The following is a 26,158-nucleotide window of genomic DNA, read 5'->3' on the forward strand; positions in this document are numbered from 1 at the left end:
TATGCTCGTCTGCTACACATATATTTTAAAAAATAAAAAAACTTATGGGATATTGTTGTCGTCTAAATTATGTGAGTGACATACATAGGCTATATTTTAAGCAGGTTTTTGATTTTGTAATTATTCTCTATTTTATAAAGGCGATGTGTTTGCCATACTAAGTCCACGCGAACAAAATCGTAAACGTAAGCTAGTATCTATTGCATGATAAGACATAAAAAATCCTATCTGATTATTTATGGCGTAATATTGTCTAGACTAAGGATTATCGTGTTTTATTTATATCTTCGCCTAATGGTAAGTCGTCAACAAACTCTAGGGGTATTTCGACATTAGAGAAGTAATCAATTTATATTGGCAGAACTATATCAATCTAATTGATGACTAATGCAAAAATTTTTGGAAACCTGCTATATGAATTTATAGGATTTGTTATGCATAATTAAATAGTGTCATTAAGACGTACGACTTTAATGAAGATAATCAATTTTCGTGGTATTTCCGAACATTTTAATGTGTCATCTTAAGTCGTTTTAGCGATTTTTATTGGTGTCACAATAAATTTAGCATTGGCAACATCTCATATGATGCAAATGAGCGACGAAAACTACTCATCAAAGGGTGCCGCCTTTAGCCAGCATTGGACATAAAACGAAACTAATGTAAAATTGTTAATTGACTCATCTTCTTTAGACGACTTCTTGTTGTAAGTGACTATTAGATACATTTAACACAACGTGACCACTGTACCAACGTTGCTACCAACAGTTACCCTAAGCATTCCATAACCTACGATTCGATATAGATAAACTTTTGTAATCATTAATTAACACATGTAACAAATCGAGTAACAACTCCACCATTGATGAAGTATCACGCATCATTCGAAGTACGTACCTCGAGTACTGTACATTCTACTCTACAGTTTCCAAAGTGCAATATAAAGGTGGCCACTCACCAGCGCTGCTCGTGTGACGTAGTCGGTCCGCGATCACCGCTCCATCGGCGCACCGGCATTGACTTGACGCCCGCGTAGCGTCACACCGGACGCGCGCGATCCCAACCGAACCGTACCGAATTTAACCGAACCGAACCGAACCGAACGGCCACAGTCACTGACACTGTACAACTTTACACCACACACACACGTCACTCACTCACACACACCGGCGATCCGTCAATCGATACGGGTTCCCACTTGACACCTGCAACAAAAGAAGCATATGGTTAGATACTTTGTTACGAACGCCGAATGGTTACAGGAACAAATATATCAACTTCGTGCACAAAGCTACCGAAAGGTTGCTGTAAATTAAATTAAAATGTATCCTATTTATAACATTTTAGACGTTAGTCATATTAAACTTAATGTAATGCATATGATAACAATAAATTTCACAGCATATCGTGTAATTTAAACATTGCACAATATGATAATTGGTGTCTCTTGTAGAGTATGTTACATTTTTTCATTCGATACAAAAAAACCTGTATTTTTTTTAAATACCTCAATAAAAAAGAATTCCGAATATACGAAACTACAATTGCAACCTACATCATCCGCTACGATCTAAAATCTTTATAATATCCACGAACCGAAACTATACGACACGACAGCGACGATATCCACGAACCCGACTTAGTGATTACCCGCACCGCCGGAACCGAATAAACGAGTGCGCGATAAATAAACGTAATGAAAGACGGCTTTTTATTCACCGCAAAGGGACTCCACTTCGCATTACATACGGCACACACACGTCCCCATGCATGCATGCGAGGCCTTTCATACATGCGGAAATGCAAAAGCAAAGAGCCGAGATTGCTTACGGGAAATGTCGTTGAATAAAATGTGTTACTACATTTTTATACTTTGAATTAAGAGTGGACTAACATATAAATTTTGCCGCAAGGAAAGCTACGAGAGTTTCACATTTTTTTCAGCTACTAAGGTAAAGTGAAGTGCACAGTAACACATTTTAAAAAGTAGAAGAATGTAATTCATTAACTATCACATCCAATCAAAATGCTCTTATACCCGTTAGACAAACTCATTTAAACTTCACACTCCTCAACACAGTAAACAACAACGCGAACACTCAAACCTTACACCTTTTAAATTTTACACAAATACATGAACAAAAAAAAAAAGAAGAAATGAACGAAATAAAGCTCACTCGCCAAAATATTAAGTGACGAAACCGTTCCACACGATGTTTGAACTACAACTGATGGCCAAGTTACAATGATATAAACAAATAACGCTTGCACATCACTATATCAAACTGCGCATAACACAGTTTCGATGTAACCCATTGACCCTAATAATTGCCGTTGTATAACAAATACGCACAGAAAGCTGTATTCGAAGTTATCGTGTGTGTTGTGATTATGTCGAATTGTGTGTTTCGTACTAAGAGAACAGTGTTCAGCTATTGGATGATAAAGGATTGATGATGATTACCAATAACGCACCACGTATTGGTAGAAGGAACAGTCGCTACATATGGGTAGTCTGAAAGATACAAGGGAAGCCGAAGGCACAGGAATAATATGAGCTTTTTTGTAACAAAGTATCAAATATGACAATTTTCTGCCGTGGTAAGTATCAAATATATTAATTGCAATGCTTGCACAACAATATCTGTTTTACAAATAAATATAAATTACATTATGTGGCAAAAGATATTCCATGCCAGAATTACGAATAGACCTAGACATACATAATTTTGTTTGAATGTTTATGTCTCCGCCCCGCGACATCGAACAAACCGATATCGTGTAAAGTCGATACAGTAAAAAATATCATCGGAACACACGGAAACATTGCAGGTAATGTCGCCGAGTAGGCTTTACAATATATTCCGGCATTTATGGCCCGTAAACATCGCACTAGTCTCGCGGGTAGACGACGCCGTAAAAATAATCTACAGTCGGTTGCCGAGTGTAGAACTATTAACTAAAGGGGCATTTACATGGGAAACGATTTTCGTCGTGCAGTGTACACAACCGCTTCATAGGTCGCATTGCTACCCCATTTACATAGTTGACCAAAATAACTATAGACTCAAGTTATTGTTTTCGAAAATATTTTACCAGAAAAGATGTGCAGAAAAGACATATTTGAGCCAAATAGATGATGCAAAATAAATCATTAATTCTGCTAGAAGTCAGGTAAGAAGAGAAGAGAAGTAGGAAACCATTTATAAAGCGGGCGGGCAAATCGGTCTCGTGACAAGAGTCAAAACCTAGTTTACTTGGTGTTTGTGATTGGTCACCTGCAACGTAGTCGCTATCGCATCTCTATTTACACAGACAATTGAGGCCATGTGACCTACTATTTTTATTCTCAATCTATCAAAATTGTGTCTACCGAAGATCGAAAAATATCAATTTGTAGTAAAAATTGTCAAATGTCGACCTTTATTAAGCAAATCATTATATAGATAGATTATTAACAACGGACACTAGCCATACGGCAGAAACGGACTCATATAAATCCGCCCTAACTATCGACGGCGACTTTGTATCGGTGACGGTTATGTGGGCCAAAGGTTAGACAGTTTCGTGCTTTGGAACTTTGTAACACGCGTTTCGATACGCAGTCTTGCAACATTATATCGTCTACATGATGTCTGAGACTTGTATAGACTACCGCTGTATTAAGCTCTCTAATAATCGCTTCCTGTTTTATATTCGTTCTATGACCCCTGAATCTCTTGGTATTATTGAGCTGTCGTCAATTTAATGTTCAGCTTGAATTTCTCGTATTTTATATCGGTATGGTCGTTCTCGATTCTCTTATTACAATAAGACTTTTTAGCGAAGGAATTTTAACTAAACTCGTTTATGAATGTATCAGATCATAGAATAATTGACCACCACATTATTCAAATTGTCTGTATAATTATTTTTAAATGATAATTGAAGAATGCAATGTATTTGTGACCAACTTTAGGAATTTTAGCGTATATTTATGAGGATAGATTATAAATATTTTTATCAAAAAAAAAAAAACATTTATTCCCAAATGGTCTATCAAGTATATTTAATTAAAAATATTTTAAATAATCATCATGATATTTTCTTGGTATTAGGTAGTTTAATTAAAAGCGTGTGGTTTAAGTAAAGTGAAAATGGATGTACAATGAACATAATATTAATCCATATATTTCCATTTAACGACTATTACTAAACAAATCGATACAACTTATTGTTTGTCCCATCCCACGTAAACCAACAAGCGAGGACGGATTTCTTGTTAGATCACACACAACTCGGGTTCGAATGGGATTTATTTTACGACTTTCGTTCACATGTTCACTCGTGAAAAGTTTGTTTGTATGGTTATGCGGTGAGTAATATACATACGTGGTCGCCTAACTTTGAGTTGATGTATCGATCGTTACATTCAAAAGTAATGGAACAACTTTAGAAACTTTGTCGCGAAATATTTGATTTGTTAGTATTATACGTGTTTTTATAGCGATTATGATCTTAGTGTAGAACATTCTAGAATAAGGTGACTGGACACAAACTATTTGCAATATTACACACACATATTTGATACATATTAAGAAATGTGGTATTAATTCAAATTTTGTATACAAAAAATACTACTGTAAAAAAATCACCAGTCAACCTATATGAATCACTATTCACTATACATATTCATGAATTTTCCACAATCCTACCGCAGTATCAAAATTTCTTCAAACATCTGAAGAAAGTGCTCTCCCTACTAGCACTAAGTAAAAAAACAATCATTCTTCTCTACTTCCCATAGTCACAATCAAACACCCTATAGTTTCTATCACACGATACAACACTGAACAGTCCCAGCATCGATACCGACAGGAAATCCTCCAGTCGGTCAATATTCGAGCGAAGCAACTTTACTTAAGCCATAGCTCAACGCCACCGGATGCGATCGCGGGCCCTTTCAATTAAAAGTTTCTCGGTAAGCGGCCGCCAGTCCGCATTGTTCGACATTGGACGCTACTACGGCCACGGTTCACCGTTTTGAGGTCATGTTTTAAATACGTCACACATTTAGGAGGAAGGGTTCTTACACCGCCACACCTATTTCTACTTAATAACAGCAGTGTTAAGCGCTGCTGTGTTCCGTTTTGAAGGGTGTGGTAAGGGAGATGTACTTTTTCGAGGCATTCCAGCTTAGTCCTAAGGGGTAGCGGCGCATCTGTGGCCGACCTCAGGTAGGAATATCTAATCCTATCTGGCGTTGATTACAGATGTCCATGGGCGGCAGTAGCCACTTACCATCAGGTGGGCTGCATGCTCGTCTGCTACTCCTATATTATATAAAAAAACATGAACGTCTTCAATTTACCTTCTACCTTCCTTCTTGAATAAGAAAGTTATTATTAAAATAAGTCGCATATGCCACGCCGTTAAAGCAGATCACTCCATAGAGTTTTTTATTTGAAATATTAATGTTAATTAGCATTACTCCCGCTACTAAAACTTTAAGGATACTACATAATATTACATGCCAATGAAGTAGAAATACATAATGCAATAAAAAAACATAAGCTTCCTAGCGAGACGGTCAGTTCGGGAAATAATATTGAAAGTACCAATATTTTAAAAAAGGAAGACGTCACAAGAACAAAGGTAAGTTAAACACATAGTAACCAAATACGACAGGGACATGCGATGTCACGTAAAAACACAACAAAATTAGCACGATTTAATAATAACCAATTTTCAACCACATTAAATCGCAACACACCACTTTCCGCCACATACCGTTACGGCAATAAAGATTTCGGAGAAGGAAGAAAGTGGTAAATTGTCGGCGCTTATCTTAGTATCTGCGAGACTTGGGATACGCGGCGAGCCTTGAAGTTTTGAGATAACGAGCGAATACCATCGCACATTGTAACAAGTACACAAACTCGACTCAAAGTAAAAGCGTTATGAACATTAATTATGTACTTACTACTACTACTTAAAGTACATTTTTATATCAACTCCGATGGAACTACGCAACCCCTATTTATCCTATAGCTGCAGTGTTAAGCGCTGCTGTATTCTGGTTTAAGGGATGTGGTATGGGCAGAGACATTTACACAAGGCATTTCTAATTAGTCCTCAGGAGTTGCGATGCGACACATCTGTTCCCGACCTAAACTAGAACTTCAATATTATTTACAATTGATTACATATGAGCATAGGCGGCAGTGTCCATTAACACCAGGCGTACTCGTTTGCTATGTCAATTTCCTGAAATGTTCTCAAAGATTAAAGTCATTCGGTCATACTTATGTTGCTCATAAGACTTGATTAAAGTATAACCGTCCTATAAGAACATATGTGTATAAAAGTTAATTAAACAGACTGTACGCAGCATAAACACAGACTTAAAGCTACATAATGGACCAATAAATATAGCCTTAAACATAACGCCCAAGCTTGATTACACCGTGTATAGAGAACGGCATGTATAATACACGCTTATCGGTACCCCGTGTCATAACTGATCGAGCCGATAGCTAATCGAGTGTAATGGCTCCCGGACTATGAGGCGCACCTTTATAGTGACCGGTTCATTTATAATGTAGGTAGCTGTAGGAGTATAATGCTTGTAAAGTTGTATTATTATCCCTCCCCGTCCCATCGTAGTTGTTAGTCGTAAAGATGATAAAGTTTACTCGGGAATAAGTGCTAAGTATATATCACATATCTTTTTATGTACGTAGTTTCTATTACTACGTATTGGGTCGCCGTGTCGTAAGTTTTTTGGAGTGTTCCCTCCACGTATCACGATGGTACGTAAACGGTTTTCGCATCACAATGCAGATTTGTAGAATGTATTTGTAATTTTTCCACAATTATAAGCTATTTATTTATTATTATTGATATTTGCTATTGGTTATTTACTTAGTTGTAACATTGTCTGAATAAAAAAATTAAGGCTAGAATTTTTATTAACTTAAAAACTACGTTCAGATGTATGTTTTTTTAATGCTGAGTAGCATATACTTCCACATCTTGCACTTATAACATAACAAAGTACAAAATACTTCTACCTACTAAAGTGACATTCAACGACTACACCAATAAATTCGTGTTTTAAACGGTCCAGTAAATTCGCTTATCACACACCAAAATCCCAGTGGTAATTATGCGAAAACACTCGCATTAGTGAATAGTTATTGTACTATGAAACAACTACAAGAAACTACGCAAATTGCGAAACTCGAGTTGCCAGAACTATGGAAATGTTGGTCTAACAATTTACACGAGTCGGTCGAAACATTAACGGAACAACTATCTCGCATATAATGTAATAACAATTGTATATAGGCGTACTAAGTTAGTTCCAACGAGCTAATTCGAAAAGATAAGATTTGGTGTTTCAACAACACTACCGTTCTAATTCTATGAATTATATTATGCAATTAAGATGAAAGAGGAGTTTACGTTGTATGTATGTACGTGTATTATAATTCCTTTTGTGACATTATTATATAATTAACATAAATAAACTCGTGTGACCACTTAACATCAAAAAGTAAATTTGCAATTCTTGTATTTTGAACACCGTACATCTAACGTTATTGTCAACCCGTTACTAGCATAGCAGTTTGATTTTTGTTTTGGATACTTATTAATATATCATAATCATTAAACGAGTATACCATTTAAGAAACGTACCCAACGACTACGGTTCAACGTCCCGCCGGGCGTCTCGGGGCGAACATTTCGGTTCAATTAAAAGATAAGTGGCGTAGATAATGGTATCGGTTCTGCATTATCGCGGCACGGCGGACCGTCCGCCAGTAATGCGTCCATTGTGACGTCACGGCACGGCGTGTACCACGATCTTATCTGACGCGGTGCGATTTCCGAAACGAAACGAAATTATCGATTTTCACTTAACGTGAAAGTCGAAAAAAACGAAAACGACACAAAATATGAAAGTCGAATGATTTTTTATAATTTCAATTGAAACAATGATTACGTTTAATTAATTGACAACTCATCGGACGTTACTTTCTACAATTATTAATTTCAATTCTGACAAATGAAAAAAAAAATGGCAAAACATTGAATACATTTATTAATAATAACGAGCGTTAATACATAAATGTAAGAAGAGAAGAAAATCGTTAATTCGTTTTGACTCCCATCAAATATCAGTCTATAGAATCTATAATGCAATAAAACTGCTGTCATAATGTTATAAAAAGAGTTAGTTATTTTATATTCATATGTTATAATATGAGTTTGCCCGCAATAGGCGACTCTAGCTGTAGTTCATTCCCGGTTAAGAAAAATAAAAGTGAAATGGATGTATGTAGATAAGATACATGTTAAATATCGTATTCTATTACAAAACGATTTCAACGTACATTAAAATCATAGTAGCAAGTGCCCACTCCATTTACTCCGTAGAACATTATGCTCTATCCTCAACATAAAACGGTCATAACTACATATCTAGCCGGCACTTTGAAGACATCATCACGCTACACACACAGGCGCACGTATACGCACACACACACCCCTACGCAATAGGGTTGTCAACTTTATTAATGGATTGTATTTGTAAATAATTTGCAAAAATAGTGTACACTAGGACAAACTTTTAACATTATTTACCGATTCACTTTAATACGGACTATCATAACCTATATTTTCTTATACCTTTTTTACTACGGTCCGGTACTGTTTCCAAATATTGGAAACCACAATTCTGAAAGCTATTTTAGGATAGAGCCCACGATTTCTGAATTACCTATGAAAATATATAGTATATTTCACACTTATAAACGTACCTATAGCATAGTAGACTAAAATATTTCAATACTGTATATTTTTGTATGAGTGGCATCCCCAATACATACAGAGATCGGAACGAGCCATGCTAATCGAAGTGCGCCGTACGGTATCCAATCGGAATTCCGCATCCGGTAGTTAAAGAAGGAGAATCGTATGCAAATGCTAGATAGATTTTCCACCTTTAATTGCTATCGTGACAGTTAAGATTTGTGCAATTCAGAATTCCGTTATTTTCAATTGATATTTCCTTATCGAAATCATTAATCCTTTGCTTCCACAAATGACCGGTTGAGAGATGAAAGATTCATATCTATCAATATAATTACTATAATTAAACACGGATAGTTACGAAAGTATTAAATACTACTTTTTAACCTCCGATTGTTGGTGTGAATATAACAGGAAAGGCAGAAGTGTTTCACACTGAAAATAAGCGTGGAAGTGGTACCTTCATGATTGAAATATATAGGTTGTAATAACTTCCAAAAAGTAACTAATTTCATCTGTTACTAATATTATAAGTCCAATTATAAGTCCCATTGCTGGACACGAGTAAGGTACTCACAACTGATACGCAAGTAATTACTAGTTTTGATCAATAAAGTTTCAAGTACTCCAGAAATTTCATTGATTAAAGTCAATACTAACGTCCGAAGTAGTCAACTATCGATTGCACACGAGAACAGGGGAACTACAGGGGAACGACAGGGGAATACAGAATACACTACTATCGAATGTCGTCAAATAAATGGTAAATATTAATGCCTCTAATACACGTTATTTATAATCAATCTATCCAAACTTTACCAATAAAGATTGACACTTCACATAATGAATACATAGTATCTTTCATAAATTCTATAGATTTTTCATATCTTTCATTCAAATTCTACATATTTTCTTGCATCGAATGAATACATCAATTCGAATACATTTTATTTATTTACCAACCAAGACAGTAGCTTCAAAGTTTAATATGTATCTATTGCAATTGCAGTTACGTGACTGTTTGAATTTTAAATGATTTAGATATTTGTACTTGTTTGAAAGTAAAATATACTTTTTCAATGTATGTATTACCATATTCAAAAGATACGAGTCATTGTTACTAGGAGTCCGTTCTTCGGGTCAGCATGATATTTGCTACGATGAAATGTAGAAATATATTCTTTGCTAATCTTAAGTTATAAACTGTGTTAAGTTAAAATTTCATATATACAACAGACTGCTGTAAGTGACGTCATACATTATTCATTTTCTATAACGCTCTCTACATTCATAGCCCTACACTAAGATTCTTCCGTGACACGTGAGTACCATGGAGATACACAAAGACGGTACACAAACACCCAGACTCGGAAATCTAAATTTAGCATTTAAATATCATTCTGGGGATCGAACCCGGAACCCACTGCGTCTCATACCGATACGCTGACCACTCCACTACACACCACCGTACATTTATAAATAACTACTTTAGAAAAAGAAAGTTTTCTCTCAATATTTCTACACTACTAGTGAATACCTATCCAGACTTGAATACGGTAACAATACAGTTTTGTCTCAGCACTGCCGACCGCACAATCCCTCGTATCGTATTCAATAGCCGGGATGAATCGGGAGTGAGGTGGCCGCACAACCGCCATATACTGGACAGATTTCCATCAATAGGAATAGAACATTAAGAGACATTTCCGAATGATTTATTTTATAACGAGCATCCGCACACTCGTGCGAATGATTTTCAAATTTAACAAAGAAATTTTCTTAAAATCAAAAAGTAAATTAACTAAGAGTACTTCTTACATGAGTTACTCGTAAAGTAAGCACTTTTATTGGTGTAAGTTATGTTTCAAAATCAATTATGCCGTTTCCAAGGTCCCTATAGATAAAAAGGCAAAAGTTTAAAAACATCGTCATTAGTTTTCGTACCTTACCTACATAGTCAAGAAATTGTCACTTACACACAAATTTTGGAAAAAAAAACACTTCAATTTTATTTACTCGCATAACATTCAAATTGGAAAAAAAAACGACACTTCAACCACAGACAGACACTTAAATCTCAGTCGACACGTATAGATTACAAATATAGACGCGCACACACAATCTGTGGGAGAACTCGGCCTAATTAACAGATAGGAGGCGCCCTCCACCGCTCTCCCCCGCACCGATGCGTCGGTAACACGAACGAACGGTAATTTACGACGCGCCGATAATCTTGACTGACAACCGATTCGAGCGCCGAATTGATGGCCGACGTAATCCCCCACCGATATCTATCTAGCTGGCTGCATATAACATAAATTTAATTGGTCGGTCCGATGTAAATTTCCTTTCGGTGATATTCGATATCTCATCATACGATATCCGGTTGCGAGTTGGGAATTTACGAGGAGGTTGCGAGATGAATTTCGTTTTACTAGTCGGGACGTTCCGACTAAGTTCTTATTAGCGAATTAGAATCGATTAAGCAAGTAGCAGTCGTTTTACGTTTAGTATTAACCACTTTGAAAGAATTGAAAGCAGTGCCTAGCAGTATAGAAAGCATAGCCTAGTTGGTGGAGGAGACCGTGAGGAGACCTAAGGGTTCCTAAAAAAATAAAGAGGGTTAAGGTGTGTGAAGTCTACCAATTCGCACTTGGCTAGCGCGGTGAAAGATAGCCTAAACGCCTCTCAATTTGATAGAAGATTCATACCAAGCAGTGGACAATAATAACGATAAAAGTGTGCAGATACTCTTGCAAAATTTATAATAATTAATATAATCTTAAGTCAGTTGGTTAATAGGCAAATACCAGATAAAAACTAAACGGTTAGGTTTTTTCTTAAGCTGTTAAAATGGCAATTAATCTTGGATTACAAAAAAACTTACTCACTTAAAATAAATGGCATTTTATCAATACGCAAGTCGCAAAGTGTACATATTTCGGTACAAAAAAGGATTGATTACCTAATTGCATATGCTAATATACGGCATGTAAAGGTGGGTACAGACTGCTGCAACGTTACATGGAATGTAACAGAATTTCTATAGTGTTGACGCCTTTCTCGCACGAACCGTGGACACTACGCGCGCCCTTACCATGTACCGTGAACAGTACCCTTACCATGAGTTTTCAAAACATCCCACAATTTTACGTTACGTTTACAAAATTCATTATTCTGTTCCGTTTGCTTCAGTAGACTGAGTAAACGTAACAACGTAACGTTTTTGTCTACCTCACATGTTCGCAAAAAAGAGAGACAAAACATAAAGCGCCATTTTGTCAATTTAGACATTTAACGTTACGTTACTGACACTATAGTTCTGATACAATCCCCTAGGGGCGCTGATTGGAAATTGTAAGGGCAAATACGTAAACAAATACCAAAACAGTCATAGTTGTCAAAACGTAAAAACTCATGGTAAAGGTACAGAGCGTTTCAACTCGTGTGCGCGCTGCGTTTACACCTATGAAATGCTCCATTCATGTTACATTGCTTGTTACGTTACAACAGTCTGTACCCACCTTAACGAATCCTTTGATTTATATGTTTATTGACATTCAAAGTACGTATTAGCGGTTGCCAAGCGCCTAATGTAGGTTATTATGAGACACGATTTTCTTCTCGGAATACTTGGCGTGATTACATTAATTATAATTATCTTTGAGACTTTGATATTACTCACGGGAATTAAGGCGTATTTTAACATATAAATGTACATAGGAGGCGTTTGTAAATGTAAATACCTACCTATATGGGTTTTTATGTGTACTTATATGTCTATAGCATCGACAAAATTAAATGAAGTATGCAATACTGTTAGATATTAAGATAAGTTTTATCATTGCTCATTATTGAGATAATAAACCATGTCGTCTCAGGGGCTCTATATAATATGAACAAGATAAAGTGTAACTATTATGTCAATCAAGTTGGGGAATCTCAAAATGTTTAAAAACTATTCTAGTTAACATAACCTAATGAACACAGCTACATATTGAGAGCGTACCTGTACGGTTTACGCTCACATATTTTTAAAATGCGAAAACATTTTTCTCGTTTCCTATTCCATTTAAACTTTATAGCACAAATAGATACATAACAGATATCATTATTAGAGGAAGAACACAACATTATGTTCAATGTGTCTATTAATATATTGTCTGTGGTATCAAAATAAGTTAGCACACTGGGGCCATCTATTATAACAAGTTATAGTTGTCAAATAAAAATTTATTCTCTTTCCGCCAACCATCTCGAGTGTTTTATTACATTAGAGCTTCCATAGCGCATCAAGTTCCCATCAAAGTTGTGACCGGCCGCGATTGTTTCATCAAAGTTTTTCAAAAAGACTACACAACGCCCCATCGTCGTGCATTATGGGTCGGTGTTCGGCGCTCACTTCGCGAACTCGCATGAATATTCAAATGTTACTATCTCCCTTCGTATTACTCCTTATGAAGCTCCGTCATACGTTGTGTCTTTTAAGTTTAATTTGCATGTTGAACGGACTAATGGACTTTGGGTTTGCGCTCGAAACATCAGAACTGAAAGAGCTACAAAATTTGATAGGTTCTACAATGTTGGACAAATTGAGATTAATATGACAGAAACAACATTTCAAACAGAAATGTTGTACCTATAATTTTATTTTAGTATTTGTATTAAGTATATTCAATTAAGAAAGCTTTATAACGTTACACTTTCTGTGTGTACATGCGCAATAGTAAAACAAAATATTTATGCGGACAAAAAGGAAAGAAACTCCACAAACACATACACAAAACAAAAAGAAGTGTCCCCACCTTGCGCGATAACATCGATACCTACATACACAGATGCCCGCTTACTTGCAAAACGTACCGACTTTTGAAGTCGCCCGAACTACCCAAAACTGCCGACCGTTGATAGTAACGCAGTGAAACTTCGAAAGACTTCCCTAAACAAAATCCTTACAAGGGAAAACTTTTTCACGATCACGCTGAAATGATTTGAATTTTCGATGGGCAAGGACGAAAGGGATTTTATATTATTTTTATTTTGATGATATAATTTGATACCACCTAAACGAAGACATTATAAAAAGCAAGTGTCGGCTTCTTCTAATGTTTTATTTTGAAGACTCGGATCTATAAATGTTCGGCACATAATATATGTAATTATATATATGTACGCGGTATATAAAAATATATACATTTGTCTCTCAGCGTAAACATACTAATCTTGGGAACGACTGAACAGACTGAACTGAATTTCGTAAAAAAATTACGCAAAGATACAAAGCATTGAGTATTTTTTATCCAAAACATATTTAGGATTCCTACGTAACCATTTACATGAACCTACGTACTAAGTCGAAAGAGGACTGATCTACATACACAAGTAGAACCCAAAATATCAAACTATAAATGTCAGCCGTCAAATAAATATTAATACAGTGGCGTATTAGCATGCGATTCCCGCATTTGCATTCAGCTCAAGCAAACTTATAAACGGAATGCGCTTTGACGGGGAGATTGCACGGAGAAACTTTCCAAGTCTGGGACATTTCGCGGAGTTGTGACTCATACACGCTCGTGTGTCGCTAGCTTTGTACTCGCGGTTTCGCTCGAGCTTATTAATGATTTAAATTCTTAATAATACTTTAGGTTATCTCGGGAATTATTCGTATTACCGTTAACTAACTAGCAATTAATAAAAGAACACAAATAAAATTTTTGGTCGCTTAAAAATAATTAATCAAAAAGAAAAGTCATGTTGCCTATTTCACTCTCACAATTTAGATGAATTCAATGACACCTCAAACATTAAAAACTAAATAAAAGCAGGTAACGTATGCATAATAAAAATTGTAATTAAATAAAGGTTCTTATTGAAAAGTTTATATTATGTAAAATATTAGTAACAACATTCAACATTAGTAAAACATCATACCATTACTAGTAGCAGAACAGCAATAAGCATCATCCCATAAATTGGTCGCATCCAGTGAAACTTATAATTGCATAAACTAGTTCGATGGCGGCCCTCGAGTTGCGAACCAACTTGTAAACTGTTTCAGAGTTAAAGAGTAACTTGCCCTGTTGTACTGTGTAATCCCATTTGATGAATACCTTCATTAGACGCCCTGTTTGTAAGCCGTGTACGTTACATTTAAAGGTCTGTAAGACGGTAATTATTCCCAAAGAGACAAATTAGTAAATTACGAATGAACAACGCGCGCGAATGAAAAAATGCTTGATATTTTTGACCAAATCGATCGCCGTATTATTAATGTTAAAACTTTACAAAAACGAAAACTTTGAAAGTTACTGAAAATTACTAAGGCGCTTTTCCTATTTAACTACCTATAAAAGTTTCTTATAAAACTATGTTCTTATGAAATTTAGCCCTATTATAAACTGTAATTTGATATGTCAATAGATAGATAAATATATACATATTTTATTTATTCTATAGGTATACCCAAAGTAGTGTTAAACTCGAGCACATGTGTATGATGTGTCTTAGCTTAGGGATGCAGGCAAGCTTGTACGAACTTATTAAGATTCCAAACTTCATAGTACGGTCGTATGTGAAATTTCTCAAAGCTAAATACAGTCTTATGTGATACGTGTTATGATAATGAACTTACTTATTACGTGTTTATGTGAATAATAAAATAAAACAAAAGAATTATAATATTTACGATCCAAAATAAGATAAGAATAAGGTTAACACAATTTACACTTCCTTTACAGATCGGTAGAGCTATACTCATTTCAGGTTTAAAGGTGGTAGAACCCTTTGTAAAGGTGGTAGAACCCTTTGTAAAGGTGGTAGAACCCTTTGTGGTTCGACTCCGGCGGCACCACCGCCACACCTATTTCTACCTAATAACAGCAGTGTTAAGCGCTGCTGTGTTCCGGTTTGAAGGGTGTGGTAAGGGAGACAGACTTTTCCGAGGCGTTCCAGCTTAGTCCTCAGGGGTAGCGGCGCATCTGTGGCCGACCTCAGGTAGGAATATCTAATCCTATCTGGGGTTGATTACAGATGTCCATGGGCGGCAGTAGCCACTTACCATCAGGTGGACTGCATGCTCGTCTGCTACTCTTATATTATAAAAAAAAAAAAAAAAAAAAAAGGTTATAATTAGGTTATATAATTTTGCAATAAATCAAATTTTGGATTAAAAATAACATTTATCTTTTACGAATTAAAAGCATTTCCCCAAACTACCGAGTTGGTAACTTGTAACGTGCAATAAATATGATTGCCGTAGTCTATCATTTCCACCTTATAATATGCATTTTGCGTGAAACCATGGTTCAACAAAGAAAAATCATAGATCATAATCAAGTACCTTGGTGGAATAATATCAAGAAATTCTATAATTTAACTTTTTTACAAACAATTATATATTTAGAACCTAAGCTATGCTAGGAACTCTGGCACTACTTACATTCAAAACAACATAGTATTATAAATGCACGTAAACGTATCCGGATGTTGGTCGCATAGTGCAGGCTAGGCGAAGCAAGCACGGATAAACTTCTCCCCAAATTGCCAACTTGATAACTTGTGACGCGTGATAACCTTAACGTTATGTTTCCTGTAGTCTGTTGTTTACACTTTGTAACACAATATCTTGTTATAACAAAGAAAACAAGAGAAAGTGTATTTTTTTAAGAAACAAATATTTGACCAATAGTGAAGAAATTGTTCTTGTAGTATTGTCAAAAGTTGAAGCTAAAGGCGTAATGTTGGCTAATCATATTCAAAACGAAATAGTATTATAATTCCACGTAAACTTATCCGGATATTACTACTGCTCGCACAGTGCACGCTCGGCGAAGCAGGCACGGATAAACTTCTTCCCAAACTGCCAACTTGGTAACTTGTGACGCGCAATAATCTGAACGTTATGTTTACTGTAGCCTGTCGCTTTCACGTTACAATACGCTTTCTTGTTAGGATAAACAAAACTTTGTTTTAAAAGAAAACGTGTTCAAATAGTAACTAAATTTCTACTTTATGACAATAATAGAGATATAAACAAATCTATTTAAGATGCCCAGTCTAAATAAATAACTATATGTATAACATGAACAATAACATAATGATAATGATAGATTTTGTTCAAACTTGTTACTTGCACAGTGCACGATCGACGAAGCGAGCACGGATAAACTCCCCAAACTGTCAAATTGGTAATGTACAAAAAGAAAGAAAAAACAAGAACAAAATACTGAAAACAAACCATAAATAGTAATTACAGATATCATAAACCGTGCGTATTCACCTAAACATAAATAAACGGGAGCGCTCAACTACCCAAATAAACAGTTACGCAACAATTTCACACGAGACCCATAAAAGGGACAGTTAAAACCGAACCGATACCTACGTACACACATAACCACACACACCGGATAAATAACGCAACGTTAGACCTCCCGCGAGCCAAATTCAACATAATTCGTACAAATTAGACAACAATCCCCGTTTAAAGACGTTAAAGAGGAGAGGGAGAGCCTCAAAGTTATAATGAAATTCACGAGCAATAAAACTTCCCTTTTGACTAACCCCTAGATATACATTCAAATAGGGTTTTCAGTGGGGATTGCCGAATACGCCGGGGAAATGTAAATTTAATACACTCAAATTGTTACAAGAAGACGCCGTTCAAATCTCTACGTTTATGCTCTCCGCCGCCGGATAATGGAATATCCGGATTCATTATTTCCACTCTTTTTACACCTGTTCTTAGTATAGCTATCGACTTTTTCCTTTGTAGCTTCAACGTTCTTTACTTCTTTAACAATTGATACCGGATTTTGCTTTCTAGTGTTGAAATTTTTATTGATTTTGTTAAACGAGATTTCTATGCTTTTGACACCTTTGTGTTGTGTTATTACGTTAGCAGTACTGTCAAAGTAGATACGCTCAAAAAACCAAAAATCAAATATTCCATAAACTATAACTTTAAAATTCTTTTCTATTTTCCATAAGTAGATTCTACCTTTGATACAAAGCAAAGTTAAACAAAATTCTCCGCTAATACTGTTAAACTTTAAAATCGAATCCATCTATAATGTACCTTATCTCTCGCTTATTACTCAATATTTTTGAAAACTATGCTATCAAAGACATTGTCAAATTTACGAAGCTATTGAGAGATAACGCTACCAAACTATTATTCAACTTAAACCCATTACCATTCCACTACTGGGTAACGTTCTCGTCAGAGGGCTTAGGCCACCTTCAATTGGTAGACTTCACACTCATTTTTTTTAAAGAACACTCAAAACTCAGTTTTCTCAGATACCTTCCTTCACCATAATTCACAAAACATTCTTTCAACAAACAACCCTGCAGATACGTCTGCCGAGTTATGAACGGCGGCGCGCGACCAGACAAGTTCACAACTCCCGACAAAGACTGACTAACTTCCATTAAATCTTTTGCAACAAAGTTCAGCGTTGTCCCCGACGAGTCGGCTGTTACCTATACACTGTAGAGCAGTGTTTCTCAAACTGGAGTCTCAACTCTCAAGATAACCGCGACAAAATTTGCGTAATGACTGCCGCTTAGCTAGCACGAGCAATACGCATGCAGATTGATGCACGCGCGATCAAATCAAAGTCAATTGCTGATATAAAAGTCTCGATCTGTGACAAAACATTTAATTACGTTAATTTCTTACACATATCGACATTTTGTCACTTTTGACATTTTGTTTTGTCACACACTGTCATTCTTTTTTACTCGACTGCGAGAGAAAAGTTGTGTGCGCAAATAAGCTGACGGATATTAACATATGATATCGTTGAAGTCTTCTAAATTATGGAAGTAACATCGTCTATATTTTTAAGCATCGGATTTTTTAATCATAACTGCTATTTAATATACGTTAATTGATCTATCTATAGCCAATTGTTTTTAAAAAAGGTTCGCTAATATTATGTAAATCTGATAGGGGTACACAGAGCTATCACAACTTTGAAAACCACTGCAATACAGTATACACTTGCGTATAGTTGTGTCGGAGTGGAACAGTGCGCGTCCATCAATAACAAATTTGTAACGACATCAAGTTCGCTCGTAACAAACTATCAAGTGCCTCATAATACAAGTTCGTACTACTTCGTACAGATAAAGTTGGTTTGTAGCTTTATAATACTGTATTAGAATATACATACGTTATTATGGACTTGAAAAATAACCCCACAGAGTCTTACCGTCATCTATTTGTTACGTATGAACATCTTAATACATAAAAATAAATCATAGTGTATTTGGAACTAACGTAAAGTTTAAATTAAAGTTGAATGTATGTATATGCGAAAAGAGAATATATTTCTTTAAAAAATAGTTTTAGTTTCGGATAACAATAAAAACAATATTAGAGACGTTTTACATTGTATAATCAAGCATCTAGGCAGTTTAAAGCCTCATCTATTATGTAGAAAAAAATAACCCTTAAACCGGTAATGTAACCCACAATACTCATACCCTTCAAAATCTCCTTAAGCAGCTCCTGACTTACTCGTATGTTAAGCATGTTCCTGATGGATTAATTTCAACATTAGTTACGTGCGAGCATGCCCACGCCGCCGACTCGGTCGCAAGTTTGCGTCCAACTTGCGCGGAAGCACCAACTCCCCTTAATTACACTGAGTCGTTACGTCACTACTCACTACACGCTCCATAGAGAATGGTAATTAGGAAGACAAAACTAAGTTCGCTAGTATTGTTTTGTTGTTATTAATCTTGTTCTTGATAATGAATTAAGTAGTGTTAGGGTCGTCTTGGGAAGTTTATACCCTATTGTTTAAGCAATGGTATACTATTAGTACGATCCCTTTATATTATAAGGGTGATCTGTAACTAAAATGCATAGCACATGCCAACTCTTTGTTCACATGAGATATTTTACAAACATATTTCAAGTAATAGAAAAATAGACATTTGCAATACTAAAGTCCATAATGCATTGCTGGCTTTAAAGAAAAGCTCTTTTTGGACCACTATAAAGAGCTCTATACAATGCATTATAGAGAATGTTTCTTTTTGAAATACCTAAAGCTCTTTCTCTCGAGAGACCATTACGATTCAATATCAAGTCGTTATAGATGAAAGTTGTTCTCAAACTCTTTGTGTAATATAGAATCTTTCAAAGGAAAGAAATATCATATTCAGTGCCACTAAATACAATTGAACACTATGATAGACACATTTCTATTGTGAATCTGTTGTGAATATTGTGTACATTAAAATGTTTATCAAAACCAAGTAAATCTACAAACCCATTTAAAGATTGATTAATGATGGAATTGGTATATTTCCCGATTAACTCTAACGTTCAAGTTGTAAAGTTTCACTGATCGCGATCAAATTATCGTCGCACTCGACCAAACTACAAAACCACTACAGGTATACCAAATACATAACATGTATGATACGTAACTGTTTAAGTATTTCATATACATTACTTGATTAATATTTAAAGAGGCGATAGGAATGGCTAAGACGAATTACTGTATAGACGCGCGACCAACCCACCAGTACGAAGTACTCAAATGGGGATATGCAATATTTTTAAGAACTTTACATCATAAACGTATTAGAACAACTAAGAATTCACTTTTTGCTTCGGAGACTTTTTCTATTCATCCGTGCCACAGAGCTACGAACGCTTTAAACGTCAAACTTACATACTCCGCGCTCATCGGCTAAGTTCGCAAGCAACTTGGCCCAACTTCAACATCCCTTAATAACATGTTCGCTCTATACTCATGCTTGATGTACATAGATTAATGGTTAAATTATAAAAGTAATTTGCAATGTCATACACAACAATGAATTTCCAAGGCAGTCAGCACTGCCTGTATTAGCATAGTTAGTAAATTAGTGTAACTAATGACGACATTTCAAACGAACTTGTCAGTCAGTCAGATTAAATCAGGATATCTAGCCAAATGACAAACTATGCCATACAACTGACTTAGGTTACTCTAACTACGCCCTCGTTAGCAAGAACGCATGCTAACGAGGGCGTAAGTAGTCGAACTTACTAAGGAAAGTTTCTTTTGGCTGCCTACAGAACGCTATGGACGGCAGTCCTCACTGACAATATAACTGCATATTATTGTGTTGAAAGGAAACACACGTACCCAAGACATTCAAACTTATTCCTCAGGGTTAGAGACGCAACTGGGGCCGACCTCAGGTAGGACTCTTATCTGGAGATCATTACGGATGTTCATAGGCGGCAGTAGCCACATATACCATCAGATTGACTGCGTGCTAGTTAACTACAACTATATTATAAAAAAAAATGCTCATCTTCTGCTTAACACAAATAAATGTAATAACTGGCAACACATAAACACATACTCAATGAACGATACATACCAAGTACCATTCAAACGTGTTCCGGTGGCCGAGCGAGCGGTCACTCCGCTCTATTTCTGCGCCGAGATCAAAGGGACAGATCTTTAAGTAGCCGCCCGTTACATTACCGGAAGGTATATCTAAATAAGCTCGCCCTCAAAACGAGCTTTTTATTTTAAAACGAGCTTTCGCCGCTCAGTGCTGCGTACGCGAAATGTGCAAAGTTTCTGATTGAACGATCAGATATTTCAGTAAAGTTTTTGATCAAAAGATCAAATATTGCAATTTGTTTTCGTAACATTATTTTACTTTTTAAATGAAAAGCTCCTCGAAATCGGCTCATTTTTTATCAATAAGCACAGACAAATAGCCAAACATTTTATAAACAGATTATCATTTTAGTATCATTTGAATTGCGCGAAAGTAGGCAGCTTGTATAAAAATCGAACAGACGGACAAATAATATTTATATGTTGCATTAGAACAAGCTTTGTTTAAATAAAACACATATAAAAATCAATATGGTATTTATTTATTAATTAATATTTTCGTTATCATCTTGGTATATTAATCTATTCTATTATAAATATACACGTTAACTAAAACATTATAACTATTCCAATCAATAATTATAAATTCCAAAGCGGTTTGTTTGTTTATTCAGTCTTCACGGATTAAAAGATCAACCGACTTCCCGGAAGATTCACATCATGTATTGTGGATATAAATAAAATTTCAACTCTGAAACCGTTACGGATTGTTAACGTAATTAAGAAGATTAGTGGGTTTTCGCGGCAGCACATTTTAATAGATGTTACCAGTTAAATATCTCTAAATAAGCAAAATTTGTTTTGATATAATAGATTATTGTAATGAAATGTATTAATTGAATGTACTAATTTGCGCTTAGCCAGCGCACTTAGACAATACCTAAACATTTCTTATACTGTTCTACGGACTCACAGACTATACTCTTTCGAGCATAACAGACACAAAGCAAATAAAAAGGCTGCCTACACACACTTCTTAATAAAACCAACTATTTTGTTAAAATTTAATACTGCGCCGACTTTTCTTTTGGCCAAGTCCTAACAAAAGACGAGTTTTCGCAAGGAACAATGCAAAGATATATTAAGCCAGATTTTTTAATTACCCTTGCATTTAATTAAAAATCCAAAAGGTTACAGTGCAAAGAGCTCAAGGAGAAGACCGTTTGACGTCACCGAGAGCGTTTTTAATTAATTTTCGCTCCTTTAAAAATACAGTGTCCTTGTCTATACAGATGTCGGCTTTAGAACTATTCAAAATACTTTCTTTATAATTATATGGTATAATATTTTTTTTATAATAGGAATAGCAGACGAGCATACAGTCAAACTGATGGTAAGTGGCTACTGCCGCCCATAGACATCTGTAATAAACCCCAACTAAGATAAGATTCCTATCTAAGGTCGGCCACAAATGTGCCGCTTCCCCTGAGGTCTATGCTAGAACGCCTCGGAAAAGTATGCCTCCCTTAGCACACTCTTCGTACCATAACACAGCAGCGCCTAACACTGCTGTTATTAGGTAGAAATAGGTGCGACGGTGGTACCGCCGGAGTCAAACCGCACCTTTAAATTATTTAATATTTTTACGTTTCTGTTTATTTCTAGGTACAGTTTGTTTTGTTGTATTTTAGTGGTATACACCAAGACTAATAAGACTAATATACAGATACCCAGATATATAAAATCTATATGCATTTAACGATCTGAGTATTGAACCCAGAGCTGTCTACGTGTCTGACATCATTATCAAGTCACAAGTCTCTCACACAGCTCTACGGTTGAACAATAGCGACGTGGGAACTGTGAAAGTAAAAACGCATGAAGTCAAACATAAAGAACTATGTCTATGGTCGTTGTAAGAATTCAATGTTTGATCCTTGCATAGGGATACACATATGACAGACGGCTAACACTAAAGACGACATTGAACAGTTTATTTAACTAGACGTTGTCAAATATCAATCTTCAGAAGAAAAAAATAAGATACATAATAATAATAAACGCTTTCTACACTCACAGCCCCCACACTAGAATTCCCTGTATCGTGGATGCCATGGACATACACATAGACTAATACACAAACACGCAGACCCAGAAACGGAAATCTAAATTCATCATTCAGATATCTTTCTGGCCGGGGATGGAGCCCGGGACCTTTTGTGCGTCAGACCGGTATGGTGACCACTCCGCCACGCGGGTCGTTATACATTGATTTATTAATAACAGTAAGAAATATATTACTTTACCGATAGAGCTGTTGCTTGGTTAATATTAAACAATAAGCAAAACATAATTATTTAAATCTTAATCTTAAAATGTAATAACGTAAATCGCATAAAAAATCATGTCAAAAGATTCAAGTCAAAAACACACCCCTATATTATAATGTGTCAATGTCATCAAAAGACAAGTTCCAGTACAACCCCATTACCCCATTAATTGTGTCAACAATACAAAGCGGGTGAAACCGTGCGCTATAAGCTAGTCTGTCCTCCTAAAACACATCGAATCCTCGCCCCAATCGCCACTTGGTCATGAAACAGTAACTCGGCGAGCTCGCTACTAGGGTTGTCAACTTCTATTGTATATTAAAACTGGATATTTTTATTGTCAATTGCATCATTTTTTGTATAATGGTCTGCCTTGTATAATTGCACTCACAATAAATATTTTAGATTATAATAGTTATCATCACGCTTAATATCACTTTTGCCACTTTGCTACCAGAAGGTAGATTTAAAATATTTCAATAACTTTTCAATTGCATTATGGTTAGATAGTAGGTTAAGACTAAATTATAAATATCTTTTAGATCCAGACTTAACTTTGTGATCAAATTGTACTTTTATCCTATTTAAAAGAATTATTTTTTAATAGTAATAATTTTCATTTCATAACTTTGTTTGAAAACAGAAATCTTGTGTCTAGTGTTCCTAGCATTTTTCTAATAAAATTTTGGAAGAATTACACAGTATACTTTCTTTTATCGACCCGACAGCCCTACCTGCAAGCGTCACGGCACGGGGCCGGCACGGGGGCCGGGGCGCGGGTTCGATCGCTGGCAGCGGTGGGACGCGCTCGGGTCGTTCACCCCTCCGCTGCCGGCCGAGAGCGGGCGGTCGAGTCGAGGCGACTCGCGGCTACGGTCACCAGGTGCGAACATACACTCGGACATACTATTCGAAAAAAGAAACTCCTTTTCTTGGATTTTTATGTTAGGCTGGTATGATATTTGAAATTTTAGGACATGTATATTTTTAGCTAAACGTTTGCCAACCCTACTCACGGAAGTTGACTTACGTGCTCTTAAATTACTAAGTTAAGAAACGCACTTTTGACGGAAAATCTTTTTACGACTCCACTTCCATCGAACCACCTATAATCTAATATGTAAGGAATACATTCTAATATTAATATCGAGCACGCCTTTTCATTAAGTACCGAAAAGTATATTTATGTCTGGCAATATACGAATACTGAAAATAATAAAACAGATTTTTGAAGCTGTATACACCCATAACTTCTTTAGAAATGTATAGATAGAACTGTAGACAAACAAAAAGTTGATTCATCACACGTACTTAATAAATAAAATAAACCATTAAGACGACAGTCTTTGACGTGTAATATCAATAAACAGACAAGTTTCCGTAAAATTATATTTAAATTTAATTAACAAAGGATATTCATAATTCTGATACATACTCATAACTCATAAAAATGAAAACCAGAAGTTCCACTTTCGAGCCGTTAAACCTATGATAAAGATATTTTGCAAATTAAAATTATTCACAGATACCTACAATAAAATGTGGTTATAAAACTCATCAACCGGACGACCATAATATAAATAGTGACAATTTGCATTTCAATAAATATGAAACCGGTTTATTATAAATACCACGTCAGATTTATCGCGTCGAATGCCAAAGTCCCTAATAGGATGTAGAGTTGTACTAATTATATATGTACTTGTGGTAAATTAACTTTGCAATGAGTATATTTCATGAACATAATTTGAAAGGCGGTACAACAACAAGTAGTATGGTTCGACTGGCGAGGTTACCACTTACCACCGATGCACTGTTTTCCTCATTTGCTAATACAATTATTCTAGAGAAAAAAACTTTAACTTTAACAAGATACATTTAATACGTGAGTACTATACTAATTAAACCTGTGTGTGACGATTGGTAAATCGGCGCATTACATTCATGGCATAAAAGTTATCATTCAGAGGGTAACCCTTTAACGCAGTTAACTTTTAACTTAACAACGAAGACATATGATAAACGACATCAAATACGCTCATTACCAACACAACTTTAATTCTTAAGTGTATAATATAATACTTGTCTCCTGTCTTATATATAAAATTTTACTCTTATATATAAAATTCTCGTGTCACAATGTCAGTTACTGTACTCCTCCGAAACGGCTTTACCAATTTTCACCAAATTTTATATGCATATTCAATAGGTCTGAGAATAAGTGATAAGGGTTGTTCACCCTTAAATTGTTGTTATTTATATGGCAACACAACTTTTGCCGGGTCAGCTAGTTTAATTATATTTAGATGGTAATATATTATTATATTAGTTTTAGTTTTTTATAGAGAAATGTAAAACCGTCCAAAAACCTTATAAACACCTGTATTATGCAATAAATACTGATTTTTGATTACAGAGCTAGTCGTCGCGTCGTCGCTAGTAGCGACAAACGAGTCGTCGTACAATCGTAGTGTCGTTCACGTCTCATCAGCTGTAACGACAGTCGAGAGTCGGCGGTGCGACCGCGACCATCGCTTTCCAAAGCGTTGACAGATCAATACTGTATCCATTGTTAGCCACTACCGAACACCTACTTTATGTGGACCATTCATATTTAGATTTTTTTTCTGTAACATACTGAGTGATACTTGGCATAATGTCGTTCTT

General features: G+C 35.6%; 1 protein-coding gene across 5 annotated transcripts in view; it reads right to left on the bottom strand.

The window, feature by feature from the left end:
* Window positions 1-26,158, bottom strand: part of CtBP (C-terminal binding protein) — a 178,738-nt gene that overhangs the window by 39,882 nt on the left and 112,698 nt on the right. For all 5 annotated transcript variants that reach the window (XM_073079608.1, XM_073079593.1, XM_073079584.1 and 2 more), the window contains one exon: window positions 959-1,205. The gene's annotated coding sequence lies outside the window, so the exon portion shown is untranslated. The remainder of the gene's footprint in view (window positions 1-958; window positions 1,206-26,158) is intronic.

Source organism: Epargyreus clarus, unplaced genomic scaffold (genome assembly GCF_041222505.1).
Source record: "Epargyreus clarus isolate Ecla_fem2 unplaced genomic scaffold, WU_Ecla_fem_2.2 ptg000002l, whole genome shotgun sequence".
In the NCBI taxonomy this organism is placed as follows: Eukaryota; Metazoa; Arthropoda; class Insecta; order Lepidoptera; family Hesperiidae; genus Epargyreus; species Epargyreus clarus.